The 24,867-nt window shown below is 37.8% G+C and overlaps 1 long non-coding RNA gene across 1 annotated transcript; it reads right to left on the bottom strand.

The window, feature by feature from the left end:
- Nucleotides 1–24,867, bottom strand: LOC148214966 (uncharacterized). The gene is made up of 3 exons (XR_015796894.1): nt 24,034–24,867; nt 22,433–22,493; nt 1–2,999 (listed from the first exon to the last, which is right to left on the bottom strand). It is a non-coding gene; the product is annotated as an uncharacterized LOC148214966 (long non-coding RNA).

The raw sequence follows: 24,867 nt of genomic DNA, 5'->3' as shown, positions 1-24,867 counted from the left end.
GGTGCTGAAGCTTGGTGACTTTTTGAAATCATTAATATGATTTGCACCTATTGTTTAAGAGAACTAGGTTAACAGTGGGTATACTTAATTTTTATTTTACAAATGGTATATATAAATGTGAGAGATGGATTCATAATTTTAAAGGCGGGTTCTTTCAGTCAAGGTCCATTAAATACATTGTTCAGTTGCTGGAACAGCTGGGGACAAAGTTAATGTATATTTATCAACCTTTTTAAGTGGAAAAGAATTTAGCTTCCCTAAAAGCTTACACAACATTATGGAGAAATAACTATAGAGAATCACATATACAGTAGAGTAATGTTCATTTTGGGAACAGCTTAAAAGCTATCTCTGAGAACTCTCAGATGGTTCATTCAGTCTGGGATTTTGCTCTGCTTTGCAATTATTTTCACATAAAGAAAAATAGAAAAGGCATTTTTTAAAAAAATCAGGAGTCTGCTTAGATTATCATTTAACACTAGTGACAGTTCATTCATTGCTAGCAATCCTTAAAGCTCTTGTGAGCTATAGTAACACAATGGTTTTCATGCCATGTGGGAAAGGACTACATGCAGCCCTACATGCAAGCTTCGTTTGCCCTCCCAACGACATGCACTATGAAAGTGCCTTTTTACAAGTGTCCCTACATCTGTAATCTGTTAGTACTTTTTAATATATAGCCTATGCACATTAAGCACACAAAATACCATTTCTGTTCCTGCTACTACGTCCTTTGTGTTCATGATGCTGTAGCTCTTCCAGCAATCGCTGACTGACAGAGAAAACTTGTTTTCCATAAGACCCAGAATGATCCTGAAGATCAGCAAGTGTGGTAGGACTTGAATGTTTCTGGGAGATCTCACCCATTGGTTGCATCAAGCAGTATTTTGGGTGTATGAACTGCAAGATCAGCAAGAGGGCTCTGAAGGTTAGGCTCTTTAAGGTGAGATATTCTGCACCTCATGTACTGTAGAAAGCAGTCGTTGACCCAGTCACAGAAAAACACAACACTGCAGTTCTTCATGCTCTCCAGAATATGGGAAGATGTATAAGGCATGCGGGTTCTGTGGGGATTGATCACACATTTCCCTGCAGCATTGCCACACATTAGAAGAATAAGGTAATCCTTGGCTGCCTTGAAACCTGGAGCACTTTCTTCTTGTTTGTTGATGAAGGAACGTGATTGCATCCACTCCCAGGATAGGCCTGTCTCATCAGCACTGAAGACATGCTCCAGCCTGCACTGTCTAAACTCAATCATCCTGGAAGCGGAAGCAGTGCTTGAATCTGTGCAACTAGCCACTGCTGGCCTGGAAACCATGGTCAGTGCCTTCCATCACAAATTGCCTAGAGTTGCTGCATTTTTTCATGATTACTGTTCTACTCAGTGACATGTTCCTATTGATATACAGTAGTCCTCTATCCACAGACTGAGGACCTTTTCCATCTGTTTCAAGTGGGGATTATGGGATGGAAGACTACTGTGAGACTCTGAGACATGCTGCACACCACACTCACACTGATACTGGCTCGCCTTCTCTTTATGGAGTGGTCAGTGGATTCACTGATGCCATAATACTGTGAATGGATGCTGTGCTGTTCTGAGTCGACATATCCAGCAGCTTTTAAGTTCTAGCTCAAGAGCAACACTTTGCACAAACATTTGCCACTTCCCTCCACAGAGCTCTCTGCTGTATGCTTCCTCATTTTCCCTGCGGAGGGAGTAATGTTCAAAAAGAGGATGACACTATAAGGTCAGAACACAGCAGATTGCTGTGACTTTTGGGAAATTGGGATGGGTGGAGGTTGAATGCATCCTTCCACATGCAAAATGGAAGACAGATCAGAATTATGTGATGAAAACCAGGGATATATGAAATAATTTACTATGGTAATGATTTCTGGTGGAAATTTATCAATCAGATTTATCAACCACAGATGAAATATGGATAACAAAGTCTACCAGTACAGTTGGTATATTTATGTGACCCTCTGAATTTGAAATAACTAATTAAGCTTCTGGAGGAATCAAATATGGATTTAGAAGGAACTTTGCTTGGTTATGGATATCTTCCAAATCTATCTGAATCAATCAGCTTTGGGTCTGGATTCAGCCAGATCTGGGACATACCTCTTGTTGCAGACTCACAGGAAATGGAAAGTTACTTCATATGGCATCTTATGAATGGCTGTGGCTTGCATATGGAGACCTCAGCTTGGGACTACATTACTTAGCAAGCACTTTTTCAAAGCCTCAGATGCTGTGCATAAGAATGCTTGAGCCTTGGATTGACATTGTTACAAATAATTGGACAAGAAATGCAAGCATTCTTAGACTGCCAAGATAACTAAAATAATACTGAGAAGGAAAAAAATCAGCACAGTTCTTTGTGGTTATTGTTATTATTACGGTTCTGATGCACGTGGATAATTCACAACATGCATATAGGCACACATACATTCAACTGAATGTGCATGCTAAGTTAACTGAAAGTTTTTCACAGATTAAAATGATCACTGTACAGATCTCTATTGATCAGCATACTTTTATAATCTTCTTCAGTGCTATTATGTGTCCTGAAAATTTCACTGTACATCTTCTGGACAGATAGTGTGGTGCCAGAATGCTTATGGACCAATGCTTTATCTGCCAACAATATTACCATGTGTGAATGCTCAATTGTGTATGGTAGCTAGTAATTCAGTCTATGTTTTCCTCCCTCCAATGCCATATACCCCGAGGGAACAACTGTTGCAAGGAGTAATCCCTCTGTTTCTAGCCCAGCAGCACATGGAAGGCTTCTGCTGAGTTATTGTAGTCAGAATTCTCAATCACATTGGAGGTGCCAGGAATGAAACAACAATCTTTGAGTCCAGCAGGAGCAACAAGTCAGCCTGTTAAGTCACTGTGCCAGTTTTCTTAAAAGCTGTTTGGAAGTAGAGGTTTGTGAGCTGACTGTGGTTCATTCACATCTTTATCCAGACTCCGTGATAGAAACCTAGGATAAAATGACAGCTGATCAAAACCAGGGGTATATACAACTCCTGAACTTAATTTGGCTTAGACATACACAAAGGGATCTTTGCCAACCTGGTGGAGAAAGTTGAAGCAGCCATGCTTGCCAGCAGCAAGGTTACATTCAGGAGCAGACAACAGCCCTTTTCACAGGACAATACAGGATGTACCAATGTACTCAGGGGAAGATCAGGATTTGGCCAGTGACTTTGCTTCTTTTAAGCCTCTCTCTGGAGCCCATGTGGTTCCTCTAGACACAATCAGCTTTGAAATCATATGCATGGACACTGGGGAAAGGTTCAGACTGCAATCCCGTCATAACTTTTATTTATTTATTTATTTGCCAGGTTTGTAAAGCTGACCAACTCAAACAGCATGACTCTGGGTTGCATGCAACAGAAAAACAAAGAATAAACCAGAATAAATAAATAAATAAATAAATAAATAAATAAATAAATAAATAAAAATATATTTGTATGTTTGTACATGGGTTTGCATGTTTTAAAATTTAAATTTTTTAAACATTTTGATGATGCATTTTAATAATCACTTTTTTATTTTTCATAATGATTGTTTTTAATCTACTTGTCATTTTATTCAATTGTTTTATGACACCCAGAGCCGCTTTCTGTGACATGGGCAGCTATATAAATGTGATATATAAATAAATAAAATAAATAAATATAATAATTAGATTATATAAATACAAAATGGCAACCAAGCACAATAATAAAAACAATCCAAAGGGGACTCCACAAAACTAGATCCAAATGCCTGGGTCATATCCAGCAATATATCTGTTTTTAGCTTGTTCGTTAACATTCATTAAAATTACTCATAAATTATCCACCCCTCAGGTCTAGATTTAGAAGTTCTCAATGGATATTCTGTTTCTGTAAATTATCTCAATTTCTGGGCCATTATTTTTTCTTTCTTCGCAATCTGTTCAAGACCCTTATATATCTGAAAATATTTAGAGAAAAAATAATATAGGGGGATTGGCTTATAATGAACTAAGGGACAGTGTGATAGAGCTCTGTAACATTGTGTCAAAAAAGAGGATAGGGAGAAGTTTTCTCCTTATCTGATAATACTTAAACCTGAGAGTTCTGGATCATTCAGACATTTAAGAGTTGCTCTCACATCCTAAACGTAGTTTTCTGTTGGCCACTGTAAAGAGGCAGCGTCAAATAGCCAACAAGGGTTTTGTTGTGCCGAATTCCTGTCCAGTGTCTATGTGAGGGAGATGAGATGGGATACCCTGAATATTTCACCCCTCCTTCTCACATCACTATTTCAGAATTTCTCTTGGCAACCACTACTATCATCGTCTCAAGTCCTACTGTGCTGCCTAATCATGGTGGGGAATGGAGTTTCTAGGAAGGATGAGCGAAGAATACTGGAAGTGCATGTCAAGAGTATATACTCCCAGCAGAGTAACTTAAAACATGAAAGTCATCCCAGCTACTCATGTGAAGCAAGAAGATGCCTATAGTGGGCAGCAGAGATATAGGAAGGCCCTGCAGGAGGAAGATCACCTTAGTGTCAATGCACAGATGTCATTTCATACTGTGTGGGAGAAGGCAATGGTAAACCACTCCTGTGTTTTACCAAGAAAACCACATGGTAGACAATACAAAGAGTTTGATGATATAGTGCTGGATGATGGGCCTCTTAGGTTGGTTGGCACTCAACATGCTATTGAGAAAGAATGAGAATCTTATGAAGTATTAATGGTGCTTGTGACCTGGCTAGGTTAAAATCTTTGGGTTGGCTGGTCACTGACATTACCATGCAGGAAAAGAAAGTCCAAAGCTGAAAAGACAGAATTATAGTGGGAATATAAGAAGCATGAATGTGGAAAAGCTCGGTACAGTAAAAGATGAAATGAATCAACTATACGTTGTCATCTTAGGCATCAGTGAATTGAAATGGATTGGAATTGGACACTTTCAGTCAGAAGATCATATTGTTTACTACTCAGGGCACAAAAAACAAAGAAGGAATGGTACTGCTTTCATAATCAAGAAGGGGAGAAAAAATGCAACCAGAATTGCAAGATTTTGTAACTATAGCCTATCTCAATAAAGTATCATTCTAGTCTTCTTATGGAGTCAGTTTCCTGATCTGGTCTACCTGATAAGGCTGGCAACCTACCAAAGTGACATAACAGAGTGTACAAACTATCATACAATATCCTTAATTTCACATGCTGGCAAAATAATTCTTAGGATCACCCAATGCAGATTAGAGCCCTGAATGAAAGAAAGATGCCAGATGTTCAAGCTGGCTTTAGAAAAGGCCAAGGAACATGAGACATCATTGCTGATGCACATTGGATAATTGAGAAAACCAAAAAATACCAAAAAGAAGTCAATATGTGATTCATTGATTATAGAGAGGCCTTCAGTTGAGTCAACCTTGTCAAGCTGGGGAATGTGCTTAGAAAAATGGGAATCCCAGAACATCTCACTGTCCTCATGAGAAAGCTATACACAGGACAGAAAACCTGGCAACAGTCCAGATGGAACATGGCAAAACAAACTGGCTCGAGGTCAGCAAAGGAGTAAAACAAAACTATATACTCTCTCCTTATATATTTAACTATAGCCTGAATATACAGGGTATACCAAAGGTCAGGCCCCATAGGCCAATCACAATATGTTTGATTAATTTTTTCTTCCGAACAAATGTTCCTGTTCATAGATCATACATCAAACAAATAATGAAGTATTTAGAAGAAAATGGCAATCAATTTCAACATTTAATGTAATTTATATAATAAATTGTCTATGGGACCTGACCCTGTATATTGAGGGAAACTGGATTGGAAGAAGATGAGTATTGCATTGTTTTAAAACTGAAGAAACCTCTACTATGCTGATGAGCCTACTCTGATAGCAGAAAATGCAAATGATCTGCAAGTTCTAGTAATGAAAGTCAAGGAGCACAGTGAAAAAAATGGGACTAATATTAAATATAAAGAAGATCACATTAATGACAACAGGTTCAGCAACCAGCCTTAGAACAAACAAGGAAAATACTGTAGTACTAGATAGCTTCTGCCTTTTAGGTTCAACTATCAACAGTAAAAGAACTAGCAGTAAAGAAATATACACCACAGACTAGGACTTGGTAGGGAAACAAGGAAGGCCTTGAAAAAGATATTCAGATGCTGTGACACATCTGTACCCACAATGATAACAATTGAGTGGTAATGCTTTTTTCTATGACTTTGTATGGAAATGAAAGTTGAACTTTGAAAGAGCAAGATAGAAAGAATATTGACACTTTTGTACTTAAGTGATGGACAAGATTCCTGAGAATTCCATGGACAGGTAAGAAAACAAACAAATGGATCATAGAACACACCAATCTAGAATTCTCACTCAAAGCATAAATGACCAGGCTCAAATTATCTGATTCTGGACATATTATGTGAAGACCTAGCTCTCTGGAGAATTCTATAATGCCAGGAAAGGTGGAAGGAAAGATAAGAAGAGGATGACTAGCAAAAAGATGGATGGACTTTATTACAGCGGTGATGGCTTCCCCCTTGGAAACCTGAAGGGCCAGGTTCGGGACAGAACATCCTGGAGAAGATCTATCTATGTGGTCATTAAGAGTCAAGACCAACTTGATGGCACATAATCAATCACTAGGATCAAATTCAGCAGTAAAGGAACCAGCAGTCAAGAAATACACTGCAGACTAGCACTTGGTAGGGTAGCAAGGAAGGATAGTTGATCACAGCATTTGTAAGCCACCTTAGGAAAACTATGTTTGGAAGAGTACACATAATACATTTTAGAAAAAATAAATGAAGACTCAGAGCACCTTTGAGAAGTATGTTTTAGAAGAAGCAGTATGAAGACAAAAAATATTTGTGGGGGAAGATACAGAGAACACATGCATGCATGCTTTAATGATATATACAAACACACACCATCATGTCTAGTTCATTTTTCAAACCCACAATATCTGACTCTACAGGTAGTTATATCATTAACAGAGATTTTTTTCAGATGATCAACAAAATGTCTATCAGGTGGATGAAGTCTAGGGCTTCATATATTGTACATTCTTGTGCTAAAATGGAAACTACTTACATGCAACCAGGTAACCCTTTTTAAAAGGGCACCATTTTTCCCCCTTACTGTCTCTAATTCTTAACAAAAGCCAATACTTTGCCTTCCTTAAGAGAAGCAAAATTGTCAGAGGAAGAAAGGCTAGGAGTTGCTCATATTTGGTTATCTCTTTATTCACGTTAGCAGCTGTCTTACTTTAACATCAACAGGATGCCAGATATTACACAAAGCAGGAGGATTTTAGGTTGAAGTGTGAGCCAGGGGCATTTGCAGGGGGATCAAAATGTTAGGACTGCAGCCACATGTAAAAAAAGGGACAAGGTTTCAATCATCTGGTCATGGACACAATCTAGAATTTTTTGATTTCACCACCACCACCACCAAATGTCCCTAGGAAAGGCTAGATAAAAATATTTTTTAAATGATAATACATCACACATGATGGGAATACATATATACATGTCAGCATACACAAAGATACACACATTCATACGCATATATGTGTACATGCATGCCCACCCACAATCTTCAGACAAATCAAAATCTTAATACTTCAATGGAGACTAAGAGAGAAGTTTATAAGGTTTCTCTTTTTTAAAATCAGCAGTTGGTCAAACCAATTGTTGGCACATATCTTGAGGCTGTTGAAACCAATTCAGAGAAACCTTGCTGGCTAGTGCAGAAAATGACGACAGCTGCCACAGCTGCTGAGCTACAGTAAAGTGGTGGCCAAGACTAATATTTCCTAGTATATTCTTTTGCTCTTTTCTCTCTCTCTCTCTCTCTCTCTTTGCCTCTCTCAGAACATCATGGGCCTTCTGATTTCCTAAACTACAAGGCTAAATTAAATATAGGGAAATGTGCAACGGGCCCATAAATGGAATGCAAGAAATATTCTCCAAGGTATTTGAATGCCTTCATCATTGCTCCATTGCTAACTTTGGGCCTATTCTATTTTTCCTGTTAATTTCATTTGTTTTTATCTGTCTTTTGCTAAGTAAATATCTGCATAGAGAAGAAGAACCAGACTTAAATGTGTGTTCAGACTCTTATACAAATTCAGCCAGGAATCTACTGGCTCATCATGGGCCAATATCTTGATTTCACCACCACCACCACCAAATGTCCCTAGGAAAGGCTAGATAAAAATATTTTTTAAATGATAATACATCACACATGATGGGAATACATATATACATGTCAGCATACACAAAGATACAGTCTGATCCGAGGAACAGTGATACAGTTTCTGTGCATTGTTTCAAGAATATCATGGGGGATGTAAGTTTGTTTGCTAATTTAGACATTGAGGACTTTATATAATAAAACTAATCTAAAAATTAAAAAATAATCACTGCTAACAGTAGGAAATGGTATCTTAAAAACAATATTTTTAGCAGTGGGGGAAAAATCAATCAAAAACTCATCTGGAATGAAATAATCTTTCAGTAGAATGCAATACATGCGTGCTTACGTATATGCCCCATTAAATGTAGTGCATCACAAAATAAATAACTATGGGATTTATAGCATTTCAGTTTTAAACTCTCAAAAGAATGTATGGTAAACCTCTCTTGGGAAGTTATTCCATAAATGGCTTTATGTACTAAAAAATGGCTGTATTTTAATAAAAATACTAGACTGGGCATTTCAAGAAATGTTGGTACTATTGAAAGGTGATCCAGGCTCATGGGAAGGTTCTGGAATGTCTTATTCTAATCATGTTTCAAAATATGATCTTATTTACTGCTTGCTTGTTTTATAACTTACCTTATTGCCAAAAATGACACTTAAGGAAGCTAACAATAATTTTAAAATAAGTAAATTTATAATTCAATATAAACAAAGTATATTAATCACAGATAACTGTATTTTGAAGTCTTTGTCCCTGTCTGTGCTTTTCAAAATTGTCAAGGAATTGGACAGGAGTATAGAGGTTAGGGTAACGCATAATAACTGAAATGGGAATATTCAAACAACTTTCAGAAGGCTAAGCAAGGTATTACAATTTCTCAGGTAATAGGAATAAGCATTGCATGTGACTTTCCATTATTGGAAAGACCAAAAAATGCAATCAAGAATTGAAAAGAATTGACTGCAGAACATTTCCTAACTGGATTATGGAAGAGCAGAGAAGAAAATGAGATCAGGCCAACTAGTTGTTTTTGAAAATACACAAGTTTATGATTTCATTTTTTTTTTCATATAGTTTTTAGAATGGCTGCCTGTTCATTAAAACTACGCTGCATATTAAACAATACAGTGGATTTCCAAATGAATTTTTTATGGGCATTTGGTCACTCAGTGCATTAGGCTTCATACCTTCCCAAATAGCCAATTTATTGCTTTCCATCTCATAATTTGAAATGTTTTCTCATTATCCCTTTAAGCATATTACAAATTTGCTGTCTGCAATGACCTGAGGGCAACTGAGATCATCCAGCAATGCTATTTATTACACAAGATTACAATGACATGAGACCTGTCGTTAGTTTGAATAACAAGGCATTTCAGATAAGAGAAATGTCTTGCATCACAGAGAACAGCTTTCAGGGAGGAAAAATATACAATTATTCAAGCTTTAAGAAGCTGCTGACCTTCTGGTAAAGAAGACACCTAGGATAACTGGCAGAAAAGGCAATAATCTTCTTTTTATGGCACTAGTGCAATGTTCAAGCCAAGTAAAGTCTTGGAATGAATTTTCTGATCTTACTACTATAAAGGGACATAAGAGTGGTTCTACAATACAGCAAAGTTTGTGCACTAAATCCACAGTTAGGGGGATGACACTTGGTGAATAAGGCAGGTCCGTGTGGTATTGCTTGGAATTTGCAAGCTTAAACTTTTTTTTTTTTTTAACCAGAGAGTTCAAACATGTGATTGACCATTGTCCCAAATGGCAGGAAAATTGTTTGTCAGACTTGCGGACGCTAGTCCATCAACAACCGAGGGTGGTGTCTCTGACCTATGAATCAGCAAGGTAGAATTTTTGCAACCAAAGATTATTCACAGGTTCTGAGTACTTGGCTTCCACAATGGAATCCTGCCAATTCTAATGTCTATCTCCAAGGTTGTGACTGTCACATGTAAAGTGATGATCAGAAGTGAACCACATTCTTCCTTTGTTTACTTTTAGCTCAAGGTTTTCTCTTTTGTCCATAAATAAAAGTCAATTCATTTAAACTTTCTTTCGGTAATTAATGCTCTGCCTATATCAACCTTGCCCAATCTGCCTTTCTCTAGCTGCATTGTTTTATCACCATCCAGCATGGCTGTTGGCTGTGGTGACTGAGATGAAAGGAACTGCAGTCCACAATGATTGGAGGTTGCCAAATATGCAAAGCCTGTTCAAACTAATGCCCTCCTTTGATCCCTATTCAGCTGGAAAGCCACCATAACAAGGATGCTCTTTCTGATTTCTGCCAATTCCCTCCTTTTATGACACCTCTCTATAGCATGTCTGAAATGTCCCAGGTCTCCCTGACTCTCAGGAATGATTAATCCAATGGTCAAGGTGCAGGAAATTGCAGTAAAGGGGGAATAGGTGAAGAAATCTCTGCCTTCAGCAGATTCATACCAATAACAATAATGTACAACATGTGTTTTCAACCAAGTTGACACAAGTTTTTGCAATTAGGTACACCACGATTGCTGTTCAGTAGGAGAACTGTAAAAGTTGGGCTTGTAATCTCAGGCCCAACACATGAAGTTGGTTATGTATTCAACCTCATTTTCATCTCAGAACACTTGGTGAAGGTCCAGATATAGAATGCATTACATCTTGCTCTTTGCTGGGGCTGGATCATTTCTTGGTCCAGATGAGGTTAATTGCCACCCAGGACCTTTAGGGGGCAAATGGACCAATTTGGATGGTCTACCATCTCTATACACTGATTCTGGAGGTTCCATTGGATTATTGATAAGCTCTGGGAGATGAAGCGGCAGAAGAAACACTTTGAATTCCATGGACAAGGATAAAAAATGGTGGAAGATTGTTGAGGAATGTGGAAGAGTGCCCTAGAGTGTCTACAGAGTGCCCTAGAAGAAGCAACTTATTTGAATTTCTTTTAGTCAGGATTCAGGCATGAGCATGGGATGGAAAAAGTATTGGTCATACTGGTGGACCTGGATGGGGGTAGTGCACCCCTCTTGGTCCTATTCTACCTCTTAGTGGCCTTCAGTATACATGGTCAATCATGGTATCTTTCTGGACAGCCTGTGAAGGTTTGGGGTTCAGGGAAACTCAAAATGGAGCTCTCCCAAAGGGTGTTTTGTAGTTAGTACATTGTCATCAATTTTTAATATTTGCTGTTTTGGTTAAAGAATGCTTTATTATTATTGTTGTTGTTCAGTCGTTAAGTCGTGTCCGACTCTTCGTGACCCCATGAACCATATTGCGCCAGGCCTTCCTGTTCTTCACTGCCTCCCTGAGTTTGCTCAATTTCATGCTCATTGCTTCAGTGATGCTATCTAACCATCTCATCCTCTGCCGTCCTCTTCTCCTTTTGCCTTCAATCTTTCCCAGCATCAGGGTCTTCTCCAAAGAGATCTCTCTTCGCATTAGGTGACCAAAATATCTGAGCTTGAGCTTCATTATCAATCCTTCCAATGAGCAATCAGGGTTGATTTCCTTTAAGATTGACTGGTTTGACCTCCTAGCAGTCCAGGGGACTCTCAAGAGTCTTCTCCAGCACCACAGTTCAAAGGCATCAATTCTTCGGCGCTCGGCCTTCTTTATGGTCCAGCTCTCACAGCCATACATTACTACTGGAAAAACCATAGCTTTGACTATGCGGATCTTTGTCGGCAAGGTGACGTCTCTGCTTTTTAATATGCTATCTAGGCTTGCCATAGCTTTCCTCCCAAGGAGCAAGCGTCTTTTAATTTCATGGCTGCAGTCTCCATCTGCGGTGATCTTGGAGCCCAAATAAATGAAGTCTGTTACTGCTTCCATTTCTACCCCTTCTATTTGCCAGGAATTGATGGGTCCAGATGCCATGATCTTAGTTTTTTTAATGTTGAGTTTCAAGCCAGCTTTTGCACTCTCCTCTTTCACCCTCATCAAGAGGCTCTTTAGTTCTTCTTCACTTTCTGCCATTAGGGTGGTATCGTCCGCATATCTGAGGTTGTTGATGATTCTCCCTGCAATCTTAATTCCGGCTTGTGATTCTTCCAGCCTGGCATTTCTCATGATGTACTCTGCATATAGGTTAAATAAGCAGGGTGACAGTATACAGCCTTGTCGTACACCTTTCCCTATTTTGAACCAATCGGTTGTTCCATGACCGGTTCTAACTGTTGCTTCTTGGCCCGCATACAGATTTCTCAGGAGATAGGTAAGGTGGTCTGGTATTCCCATCTCTTTAAGAATTTGCCACAGTTTGTTGTGATCCACACAATCAAAGGCTTTTGCATAGTCAATGAAGCAGAAGTAGATATTTTTCTGGAACTCTCGTGCTTTCTCCATGATCCAGCGAATGTTGGCGATTTGATCTCTAGTTCCTCTGCCTCTTCGAAACCCAGCTTGTACATCCGGTAGTTCTCGGTTCATGTATTGCTGAAGCCTAGCTTGTAGGATTTTGAGCATAACCTTGCTAGCATGTGAAATGAGTGCAATTGTGCGATAGTTTGAGCATTCTTTGGCGTTGCCCTTCTTTGGAATTGGAACGTAAACTGACCTTTTCCAATCCCGTGGCCACTGTTGCGTTTTCCAAACTTGCTGGCATATTGAGTGCAGCACTTTAACACCATCATCTTTTAGTATTTTAAATAACTCAGCTGGAATACTGTCATCTCCACTAGCTTTGTTGTTAGCAATGCTTCCTAAGGCCCACTTGACTTCACTCTCTAGGATGTCTGGCTCAAGGTCAGTGATCACACCAGCGTGGACATCAGGGACATTAAGATCTTTCTTGTATAGTTCTTCTGTGTATTCTTGCCACCTCTTCTTAATCTCTTCTGCTTCTGTTAGGTCCCTGCCTTTTTTGTCCTTTATCATGCCCATCTTTGCACTAAACGTTCCTTTCATATCTCCAATTTTCTTGTAGAGATCTCTAGTCTTATTATTATTATGGTTGGTCATATAGTCAGCCAGATGTTTAGACTGGATTTGGCATTTTTATCTACCTATCAAGTCCTTCCCAAGGACCTGAGATAGGCAGATGTTGTTGTTTAATGGTGTTAAAGGTATTGTTGCAGAATATGAGCTTTTCCAAGTAAAGCTGCCTTCTGTGATGATGATGATGATGATGATGATGATGAGGAGGAGGAGGAGGAGGAGGAGGAGGAGGAGGAGGAGGAGGAGGAGGAGGAGGAGGAGGAGTTATTTTGATTTTTATATTGCTACTGCTAATATGGCGGATATTTTAACTTTTCTGATTATTGCTTACTGTGGATGTTTTAATTCTCAATTTAATCATTGGAAACAGCCAGGGGTCCCTGCTAGATTCAGTAGTATATACATAGATGGAATGGATGAATGAATAAATGAATGAATGAGAATAGAGATGTTTTCTTGGGAATAAGTTCTGTTGCATTCAATGGTACTTTCTTCCAAATAAATGTTTCCAGGAATGCAGTCATAGTTATATGTTATCAGAAATATTGAAAGTGATTCTGGATGGCTAATAGTTATTATTTTTTGTTTTTATTTTTTTTGTACATAAAACAGAGGGGGGAAAAAACAGGAAAACAGAACCAGGGCAGCTCACAAAGCAATGGTGTCATATGGATATATTGTGGTGCACCCATAAGTAGCTGCTTGGAGTTATTTGTTAAGATGGGAAGCCATATAAATTTGTTAAATAAATACCCACACTACTGCATTCTGGACTAATTGCAGCTTCCAGTTGGTCTTCAAAGGTAGTCCCATGTAGGGAGTGTTTCAATTGTCCAACTGGGAAGTGGCTGAGTCTTTTAAAAATAATATGTTGATTCTTTTAATGATATAAAGGTTCTTTGATTCTTTATTCTAGAATCAAAACTATATTAATTTTGCTATATTAACATAGCTGATTATTTAAAAGATGTTAAAATAGTATACAGACTTGTATATGATTGTGTGTTAAAATTTTATATCTAAAACAGAAAATATATGTGAATGAAAATAGGGGAAATACCGTGCACCTTTATTTAGGAGCAAATAAAATTCTGTATATATTATTTGGGAGCAAGTTCCATTCACCTCACTGATGCTCATTTCAGAAAAAATGTGCATCGGATTGTACTGATTGTATAAGTCTTTGGACTGGTTCTGGTTTGACAAATCAAATGTGATGGGGGTTTTTTGCTTGTTTGTTTTTTGTTTTGTTTTGCCCATACCTTAATAATGCTTGAAGCAAAAGGAAAAAGGGAAAAGCACAATTTTTGTCTACATAAATAACATTTTAAGTAAATAAACGGTAAAAAGGTAGTCTCCTACATGATGAGCTTAACTCCTGGTAGTTGTTAGCACTGAAAACAGTACAGAAGTGATTTCCTATTGCATTCTTAAGTGGGTTTTTTTTTTCTTTTTTACTTCTCAGCCTAGCAATAGCCCTAGGGTTTCCTAATCATCTCTCATCCAAGTCCTTACCAGGTTAGACTCTGCTTAGCTTTCTGAGATCAGTCAGAAATTGATTAGGTACTTCTACATAGCTGGACAGGAAAGTAGTAAAATGCTGAAATTTGGGAGTTAGCTATAGAATATGACGGTAGCAGTGACCCCAAGCAGAGTTCTGCCTAGCATAAAGAAGAAGGAGGAAATTGTTACTAATTCTGCCCTTCCTCTATAGCTATATCTTCCATTATTCTGGAAGGATCTCTCAGCGGAAGGAAAAATTGGGGCAGAAGCTATCATGGACTACTTTGCAAGTGACAGAATGTCCTGAAAAAATGCCCTGCAGCTCTCCTTTTGTGTCAGTTACGCAAAGGAAAGAGCATCCATTCACTCCTGGGGAATGTTGGTCACAATTGTTTATCATGGAACAGCTTAATGGTATTTAGCCTTTTGCTATCAGGCTACATATTTCATAACATTTCAGTCTGGATCTTCTGCTTGGTATGGAAAGGAATTCAATCTTTTTTCTCCTGAAAGAATAGGCAAATGAAATATGAATTTTGGGACATTATTATATAGACTTCCCTTTAGTTTGAATTCTTTGTGAACCATGTTTCAGTGAAGCACATTAGTAATTCATCCAACTGGACATTTTTCTACCTTCACTTTTTTTCCAGAATGTTTTATTTTTAGTGTCAAATTGGTAATAGTCTTGTTTCTTTTCATCTCCTGTATAGTAATGTCTTTTATTGTTGAATGTTTATTTCTTTTGCTTCCCAGAATAAAAATAACCCTTTGTACAAACTATATGATTTATTTATCAGATATCAGATACCAGATACCGGGGGGAGGGGGGGAGAGTTAGAGTTTAATACCATAAAAATACTGGTGAAGTTCAGAGCTAGATAACTCCATTATCTTTCTTGGATACTAGTTGATTAAAAAAATATTGAAGGTTATTTGTCCTTGACAAGCCACTAAATACCCCTTGCTATGTGATCCTTCCTGTCATACTGTGAGGTGAAGTGAGAGAGTCAAAAGGTAAGCGGTTGGTCTCAGTTTAATCTCTCTTTTTTCAAGGTGGAAAAATAATTTTATCGACTTGTGCCACTTTTCCCCGGTTGTTTCAGCCATTCTAAATCAATTTCCTGAAAAAAAGAGTGCTTTTGACTTTTTTTCCCCAAAGAAATTCTTAGGAATGGAATGTGGGGTTCTTACATCATCTTAGTTACAAGATGTCTGAGAGGTGTCTGAGCATGACTCTTCTCTTTCATTGTGTAATCAATACTGCAGTCATTTGCAACCTTCCTCTCAGTTCATTCCCAAGGGAAGACATTTTGAGGCACTTACTTGATTGATTGATTGATTGATTGATTTGTTCATTTGTTTATTTCAGACCAGGAGGTGTGGGCAGCCAGGGAGCTTGCAGATTCATGGGGAGACACATAGCAACCCAAGCAAACCAATGAGCCCAGCACCAGCCACCTCACAGTGATAGGAGAAGCTGAAAAAACATTCCCCCGAGCGAACAGCTGTTTTCTGCACAGAGGAAGAAAAAGTTGGGTAAATTGGAATCAGGCAAGATGTTAGCACAATGTTAACTTGCTAGGAAGGACTAAACAACAATGTAGTAATATCACTTCCCTTTTATATTTTATACACACACACACACACACACACACACACACATTATAGATATAAATATATATAAACTCATGTATCTTCAGACAGACCAGAATATTTATGCCATCTTATCACTAGATTGTTCTTGTTTTCCTCTTGGCAATGCTCAAACTACAAGGTACTTTTACATACTCTAATAATTCTATGCATATTTATTTTGAAGAGATGTCCCGATGTATTCAATCAGCCCTACTCTTGCATTACATGAGGGTGTAAGCTGCGCAAAATTCAGTGGGATTAATTTTTGAATAGGCATGTCAGGTATTATACCATTAAAACATTTTAGCAGCATAAGCTTCTCAGTTGCATAAATGGGAAAGTTGTGGCCATATTTGAACATGGACTTAGGTACAATAGAACATAACAGTACAGATGAGAATTGCAGTTGGGGAGCATGGCTACAAAATGTGAATTGAGATAACTATACTAAACTATCTCTATTAGTGATCTATTTTTCGTTATGTCCCATCCTGAAGACATTCAGGAAGCTGGCTATTCTCCTGGCTTTGGGCAGGGTGATGCTTCAGCCCCTGTTAGATGGATGTTGTTGTTTTATGTTTTATAGTTTGGTCTTCCATCAGCTTATGAGATAGAAATATTTGGACCTGTGCCAGGTGGGTGATAAACAGCATCTTGATTCGCACCTGGAAGCCTACCGGGAGCCAGTGCGTGCTGCGACTCCCCTTCCTGAACCAAAGTCATGTGACTGGATCTAAGAGATGTGCCATTTTAGAGGCAGCACTTGTTCTTTGGAACAATCCTCCTACGCTGACCTGGTTAGCCTTCTGGAAAGCTTTAATAACTTGCTTTTTTCTTCCATGAGCCTGTCTTCTAGGAAGTGGGATGGGTATTTGATAGACCTTGTTCTGTGCTGTTTGGTATATTGTTCTTTTGGGTTTTGTATTTTAGTTACCTATAATTAGTGGTTTTTGTTTCGATTGTTGCTTAATGAACACTCCCCAGAGTTACAATTACGCAAATTGGGCAACTATATAATCTTCTAAATAAATCAAACTATCAGAAACAGGAACCGGTATTTATTAAAATAGTTCTTATTATGATAATGATGTATTTTTTAAAATGGGTAGGATATCATATTGCATTACTTCACAGGTGAGTTTTGAGGAGCTAATGAATGATGGTGGAAACAAAAATGATGAAACCTACATTTTTCTAATTCTCTGTTCCGTCCTTGTCTTTCACCGATTTTGTGACCCATAATGCTCATCCTAATAGATTGAATCCTGAAATTTGAACAGATCTGAAGGAAAAAAATGCTTCCTAAAATATTCATTGAACTTCATTCTGAAGTATACTAAAGTTACCTTACAATTCATTCTTGACTATGTGAAGAGAAGCAGAATACTGGTGTTGACCAATTTTAAGCCAGAACTATCAAATATGATGACTTTTGGGGAGCAGATTGCCTGCAATGTTAAATCAGAATTGCATATTTTTCTGATTGCAGCAGATGTATACAGATGCTAAGAAGAAAGAAACAAAAGGCTACTATTTTCAGTGTGAACCATATGCTGGTTATAAAACATATTTCCAGCCACATTCAAATGTGCTATTTGGACATCAGAGCAACATCAGTTATATACAACTGGTAGACTAGAAAATGCAGCCAGGAAGTTACATAATTCCCCAATGAAGATCAGCCTTTTAATGGTAGCAGCCAATTAGCTACCAAACTAGATTCACAGTTTTGCTCTTGACATATATGGCCCCAAAAAACTTCAGACCAGGTTACCTGACAATCTAGGTTTTTACAAGCCTGGTCAATTGCAAAAATCATCAGAGGAAGTCCAGCTTTTGCTGCACCTCTCAGCAATATTTGATATTACTAGTCATAATAGATTTCTGGGATAGTCCATCTATTGATTGATTGTTTGATTTCACAATATTGATAATCCACCCCAATCCAAAGGATTCTGGGCAGCCAACAATCAGATAAAATTAAAACCAAAATAGAAACAATGTAAGAAATAATAAAACAAAACAATAATACAACAGCTCCAATATGTACCAGGGGAACATAGAATTGCATTGGTTTCAATATTACCTGTGTCAATGACATTGCTTTGATCTTGTAGAGTGAAGTTGATGAGCTCATGAATGGAAGTAGAAATGTAAGCTTCATTGTTTTAGGCATTTTTTAATTAATTAAGTAAAACAACAACAACAACAAAAAACCAAAAAAAAAAAGAAAATGAACTTTACACTTTGCCTAGGGTTCCCTTCATTCACAATGTTGCACAATTCTTTTCCTGGTATCTCTTAGAAAAAGGTCTGTTTGTTCTGAATGTGTGGTTAAGCATGAATCAATTCATATGTAAACGTATCAAAGGAGTGAATATAAATCTAAAAGCATAATTGATTTGACCATTTATGATGAAAGACTGAGAAAATTAATATGATACAAATGTGATGTGAAGTCCTGAATATGGAAATTTTCAGGAGTGGATTTTGAAAAAAGACGGACATGGAAGAAACAGAAATAAGTGAAAGAAACTAGAATCAAAGTAGAACTACTGCAGTAAGGGAAACTATGAGTCGTAATTGAAAAATTACTAGAACACAGATTACTCTCCCAACTGAATGAATGGAAAATGGATATACGGAAAGAAGATGTGGAAGGTACTTGGAACAGAGTGAAAGAATTGTATTACAGAGTGTCACAGAAGTTTATGGAGATACTCTAGTGGGATGTATGAAAAAATTTCTTGGTAGAACGAAGAAATGAAAGACAAGGTGGGTGAGGGGGAAAAACTGCATATAACATAATGCTTATACATAAAGTAAGGATGGAAAATGTTATATATTGTGCATACAGAGAAAAGGATAGTAGCAAAGAATATTGCATAATGATGACAACACCTTTCAAAATTGTAAGGCTGCAGGTGTAGATGGTATAACAAGAAATGTTCATATATGGATGTGGTTTGATTAGGAAGAGGCTCTGAGGTTTACTTAATATATGTGTGAAGATTGTATCTGTTCCTGACAACTGGAAAAATAACATTCTTTTCCCCTATACAGAAGAAAGGTAACACAATGGAATGCAAAAACTGCAGGAGATTAGTTTGATAGGTGTGTCTGAGAAGATGTTTGGCAGAATTCTGATTGAAAGGGTACAAGAAGTCACAGTGAGCAAAATTTAGAAAGTATAGTGCATCTTTATGTCAATGGTGGGGTATGCATATTTTCACTCTTCAGACCACTGAAAAATGTATGAATGTGAGAAAGGAAGTTTACTGATCTCTTTATTTAGAAGAAGTACATGTTAATGTGTTTAAATTGTGGAATGTTTTGTGCAATTATGGAGCTAATGGTTGATTGCTGAATGTGATAACAGCGATATCTGCTGGTTGTAAAATGTGCAAGAATAAATGGAATACTTGTTCCATTTATGGTACAATATTAAGCAGGAAGTAAGACAAGGTAAGTAAACCCGAAAAGGGCACGAAGCAACGGAAACCCCACCTCCTGTGCTCGCCAGCTGGGCTCTGCCCTAGGAAGGAGGCTCTGGCAAACCACTTCTGAAACAATTGCCTTGAAAACTGCAAGGACTCGTCCAAGCAGTCACTGCAGAGTTGGTAACGACTGAGCGCAGATAAAAAAAAAAAAGACAAGGATGCTTCATGTCCCCTTGGATGCTTAATATAGATTGTGGATAAATGGATGTTGAAAGTTTCTGGTAACATTAGAGGTCCATTTGTCAGGCACATAAATGTATGTATTCTTTTTTCTGCATTCAATGTCATGTTGTTGGCTAAGAACCTGGATGATTTGCAGTGAATTTTCGACAAATTATATGATGCAATGAAGAGTTGGAATAAGAAAATTAAAGTATCAAAGGCCAAGATAGTTGTAATGAAAAGAAAATGGAGTGCACAGTTACAATTATATATAAATACAAGTTATACGTACATAAATGATGAAAAATTAGCAAGTAGATCAATGTTTGTATGATGATAGAATGTTTACTAAGGATGGAGTAACAGAGGAAGAAATTTTGAGACATGCAAATGCCTGTCTCATGTTCAAAAGTAGCGGGTGGTATGTGGTCTCTTGTGAAGAATGAAGCAAAATTGTATGTGTATAAGAGCAAGCATGCTTCTGGCCACTTTGTTCTATGGAATGAGAGATGGGTATGTCAGGAATAACATAAAAGTAAATTGGATGCATTGAGAGGTGGTTACTGAAGAAGTGTGTGTGGTAAACAAGAGGAGATAGTGTCAAGTATAAATGGGTGATGAATGAAAGTGATTTGAATACAAAAGTTAGTGACCAGCACAAAAGAAGTACATTGTAATGGTTTGGTCATACAGAAAGAATGAGAATGGGAATGGGAATGATGAGAATGAAAATCAGAATCAGAATAGAATTGGAAAACAAATAAAGCAAAAGTGAATGGGACAAGAGGAAAGGAAAGATTGAGAAAGTCATGGCTGGATGGAGTTGATTAGATCCTCAAAAACAGAGGTGAAAAGATTAAAGAGCAAAAGGCAAAGTATGAAGTGATACATTGCAAAGACATGGTTTGCAAGGGAAGAAAAATATGGAGAGGTAAAATAAATGGGGTTAGCATAAACTATATTTAGCTATATTTCTTTTTCATTTATATCTATAAGATATATGTGCTATTGACCATTAGTCCTTTACCAAATTTGTAAAATCAATATCCTTTCTTCTCCATAATACTCATCCTTCCCCTGTTTCAATCAATACTAGAAGCATTGTTCAGAAGGCTTACAACAATTAGTCAAAATGAAGTTGAAAGAAGAGATAAGGGACTGTTAGTATGAATTTTTCTCTCTGAGTTTTAATCTTACACAGCTTTTGGATGAGATACTACATCTAGCTTGATTCATACAAAGACAACTATTTGTTAAAAACATGACAGATAGTCATTTTTGTCTTTCAGAAAAGACACCCTAGACAAAGGCCTAAACCCAGGTATATCATTTGCTACCTTAAACTATAATTTATCATAACTCCACAGCCTTTAATCCATAATAAAATTATTTGTTATATTACTCTGATTCATTTTAAAATAGTATTCCTGTTGATCTCATCAATCATATTAAGTATTAAAATGAATTAGGATAGTCTGCACCATCCTTTCTGAAGCATGCACCACCCTTTTCACTGAAATACTTGTAACTTCTGCAAGAGAAGAAAGAAGCTAGATGTGAGTGGCATCTACAATATGAGAAATCGTGTAAGGGCCCAGTGTTCCACTTTTTAATAGAAATTCCGCAGTGTAATTTTCCCACAAGTAATTGGACACTAGTATTTTTAGCCAGTGAAGGGCCAGTGTATGTTAAGAATAGCAATTGCTACAGTGGGAAACTACACAGTTTCTATTAAGGGGACAGCCAGTACAACAGCTGGCTGATGATGCATTCATATGAAGTATGCAATTATACAGCACGCATAAGAATACATTTTATAAATTGTTTAGAGTGGAATTGTGAAAAGACAATAACATATTGTTGCCTTCTTTCTGTAACAGGCATAGCGTTTGCCTCGGCAAGCTGCAGATTCTGAGCCCATTCGGTTTATATGGCCTTTCCAGCAAAAGGGCCTTCTGCAAGAACAACATAGGTATTTTTTAAAGTTAGACAGATACCATCTGTGCATCTGTTCAGAGTGTGCAATATTTAGAAATGCGGGCCAACTTAGACACAAGAAAGGGAGTCACTGCAGTTCACAGATGGTCTTCTTCATTTAGTTTTGTGTACCACCCTAAAAATGTAGTGGGAAAACAATCCTTTCCCATGCAGACGAAACTAAAAGAGGGTTCCTTTTCTGGAATCAGGTCATAATTTAAAATTATAACAAAGCATGTTGCTACCCATTTCCAAAACACTGAAATTCACTGAGTTGTGTTTGAAGAGGAGCGATGAGGTGCCTGTTACTTGTTTCCATAAAAGTAACAACAGTGAGTGGGGAATGCATACTGGTGGATTTTTGAAACTGCAGGGCAGTATTGTGTGCTAAAAATAGCAAACACAACAACTTAGAACTGGAAAAGATGAAAATTGTATCCTCATCATTTTTCTGAATTAATAAGTGCAATCTTATTGTAGCCTTACTTACTTTAGATATAGTCTCTTCTGCTCAGCAGCAAAAAGAGGTTTCCAATGTCCTAACAGTTGGTCTATTTCAGGAAGAAATAATGAGAAAGGAGTAATGAGAAAGGACTTCTACTAGGACTAGGGAATCCCCTGTTCAAGTCCACCCTCAGACATGGAAATTGGGCAGGCTCCTGGACTCCTGGAGGAAAGACTGGATCTAAATCCATCCATCCCCATAATTTTTTTTTTTTTTAAGCTACATGATTTCCCCACATTGAGGTAAAGTAATTATAGCCTTTTATTAAAAATACTATCAGAAACAAATTGTAAACCTGCATCAATGGCTAAGCCTAATACGAGCAGAATGAAGCTAAGCAATATCCAAAGCCTAGGATTTCAAATAATTCATTAGGTCCCAAGAAAACTTCAGCATTTAATATGAGAAATATTTCATTCCCTGCAAAAGTAGCTGTGTCCTCAACAGGGAATATGGATAGTCCTAGTTTAGCAACCACAACTGGGACCAGCAAGTTAGTTGTTAAGCGAAGCAGTCGCTGAGTGAAACTGCGACTGTGCTTATGATCTTAATTCAGCTTTCCTTTGCTTTGCAGACCTGCAAAGGTCATAAATGTGAGGATTGGTCACAAAGTTACTTTTTCATCACTGTTGTAAGTGCGAATAGTCACTAAACAAGGCAGTCACTAAACAAGGACTATCTGTAAACACATTTGGAACCCATATTAATTACTTCAGATGAACTGAAACCATTTTGCTATCCTTGTAGACTACAAAGACAAAGTACTAACCAAATGGGTTAGATGAGGACAACACTGAGTATGGCCACTTTTCAGAAGGCTATTGGAGAGTCTGACAGCTGTTGTACTATCTCGCAAGTCCTTTGTCTTGTGCATCATTTGGAACCAGTGGCGGATTGGAAATAATTTAATTACAATCACTGGGAAATCCATCATGAATAGAAATGGTAGATCATGCTTGGCAAGGCAGACAGACAGACTGATTATGAAAGCCAAGATGAATTAGGTGAAGTACAGGATAGCTATAGTATGCTGCCATTAATGTGCCCAGAAGAACATGGATTAATGCATGGGACAGATTGAGAGGGCCAGAATTTATCCATGCAGTTACCAGGAGTTAAACCCAACTCAGTGGCAGCTATCAGCTCAACATAAACTTATCAGATGTCTATGAGTGAGTCATTCTGATAGGTCCCCAATGACAATATTTACTATTAATGATCAACCTTACAGGGCTGTTGCAAGGCCAAACTAGAATGTATTTTGCTAATCACTCGCACATTAGGGTTGCAGTTTTGTACCCAATGAAGCAAACTGCATTGAACTATACAGGTGTATTCATGGATTTCTGAATATACTGTAGGACTAAATTGTAAAGAACAACTGCAGCTAATATTAGCTTCATATTTCTGTAAAGAGTGAGTTCTAGATTGGAAGTAAATGTTATAGGGACCTGTACCACTGGGGTGGGGGGAGAGAGAGAGAGCGAGCGCACGAGTGAGTGAGCGAGCTGGGCTGACTTTCAAAGTGTTGTTTTGCTGTGATATAAGCTCCGGTGAAACCCCACAAAGCTCTATAGTCTCCTTACCTCTTCGAGTGAAGCAGCACGTTACTTTCCTTTGCCTTCCTTCTGAGGCTTCTTCTAGCAGTTCAAGTGGAAGTGACGTTCTCACAGGTCCTATGAGTGAGCAGAAGCCTTCACTGGTGGATAAGATGGTGTGAAGTTCTTCATCAAGGTGAATCCCAGCCACTGTACATGCAACTCTTATTTATTTATTTGTTGATTTATTTATTTCTCACCTTTGTCTAATGAAACTCACAGCAGATAAAAGAGTAAACAAAACTCCATGAGTAGGAGTACTAACTGTAATCCAGCAAAAGATACACAGCAATTATTACTGAAGTGTCACGATAGCACCAGAATACATACATCATTAAAATAACATTTAGAAAAGATCTTACTAAAATTAAAGGATCCTTGCTGTCTGCCAGATAGTGAGCTGAAGTTGGGCCATTGCTAAACATGATAAAGCCTTCCTTGCAACAAGTTCAGGGTCTGGTGATTTCATGGTCACGTCCATGTCATGTTCTTGGCAATAATATCCCAATAAGCTGGTAAGTTTCCAACAGGAGAAGAAAATTCTAAAAGTACTCCATATCCCACCAATTAACTGAGTTGAACTGAGCCTGGAAACAAACGAATTAAGGCAGGTGAAATAAAGTCTAACTGCATTCTAAGTCATCTTCAAGGGAAACCCATGAAGAGGACATCACAGTAAACTAACCTGGAAGGAATTAGGGAATGGATGCCTGAAACCAGCTTTGTCAGATAGCTGATAGAATTTGAAGACATTCCTAATTAAAGCTCAGTTACTTGTGAGCTGTATTGGATCCAGGGAATGACTCCAGGTTGCAAACCTGA

The sequence above is a fragment of the Python bivittatus genome, unplaced genomic scaffold (assembly GCF_059951505.1).
Source record: "Python bivittatus isolate LINGU-HERP-01145 unplaced genomic scaffold, Pbiv_v1 ctg000480_np1212, whole genome shotgun sequence".
NCBI lineage: Eukaryota > Metazoa > Chordata > Lepidosauria > Squamata > Pythonidae > Python > Python bivittatus.
Note: the sequence above shows the minus strand (reverse complement) of the source record. Positions and strands in the feature narration are given on the sequence as shown.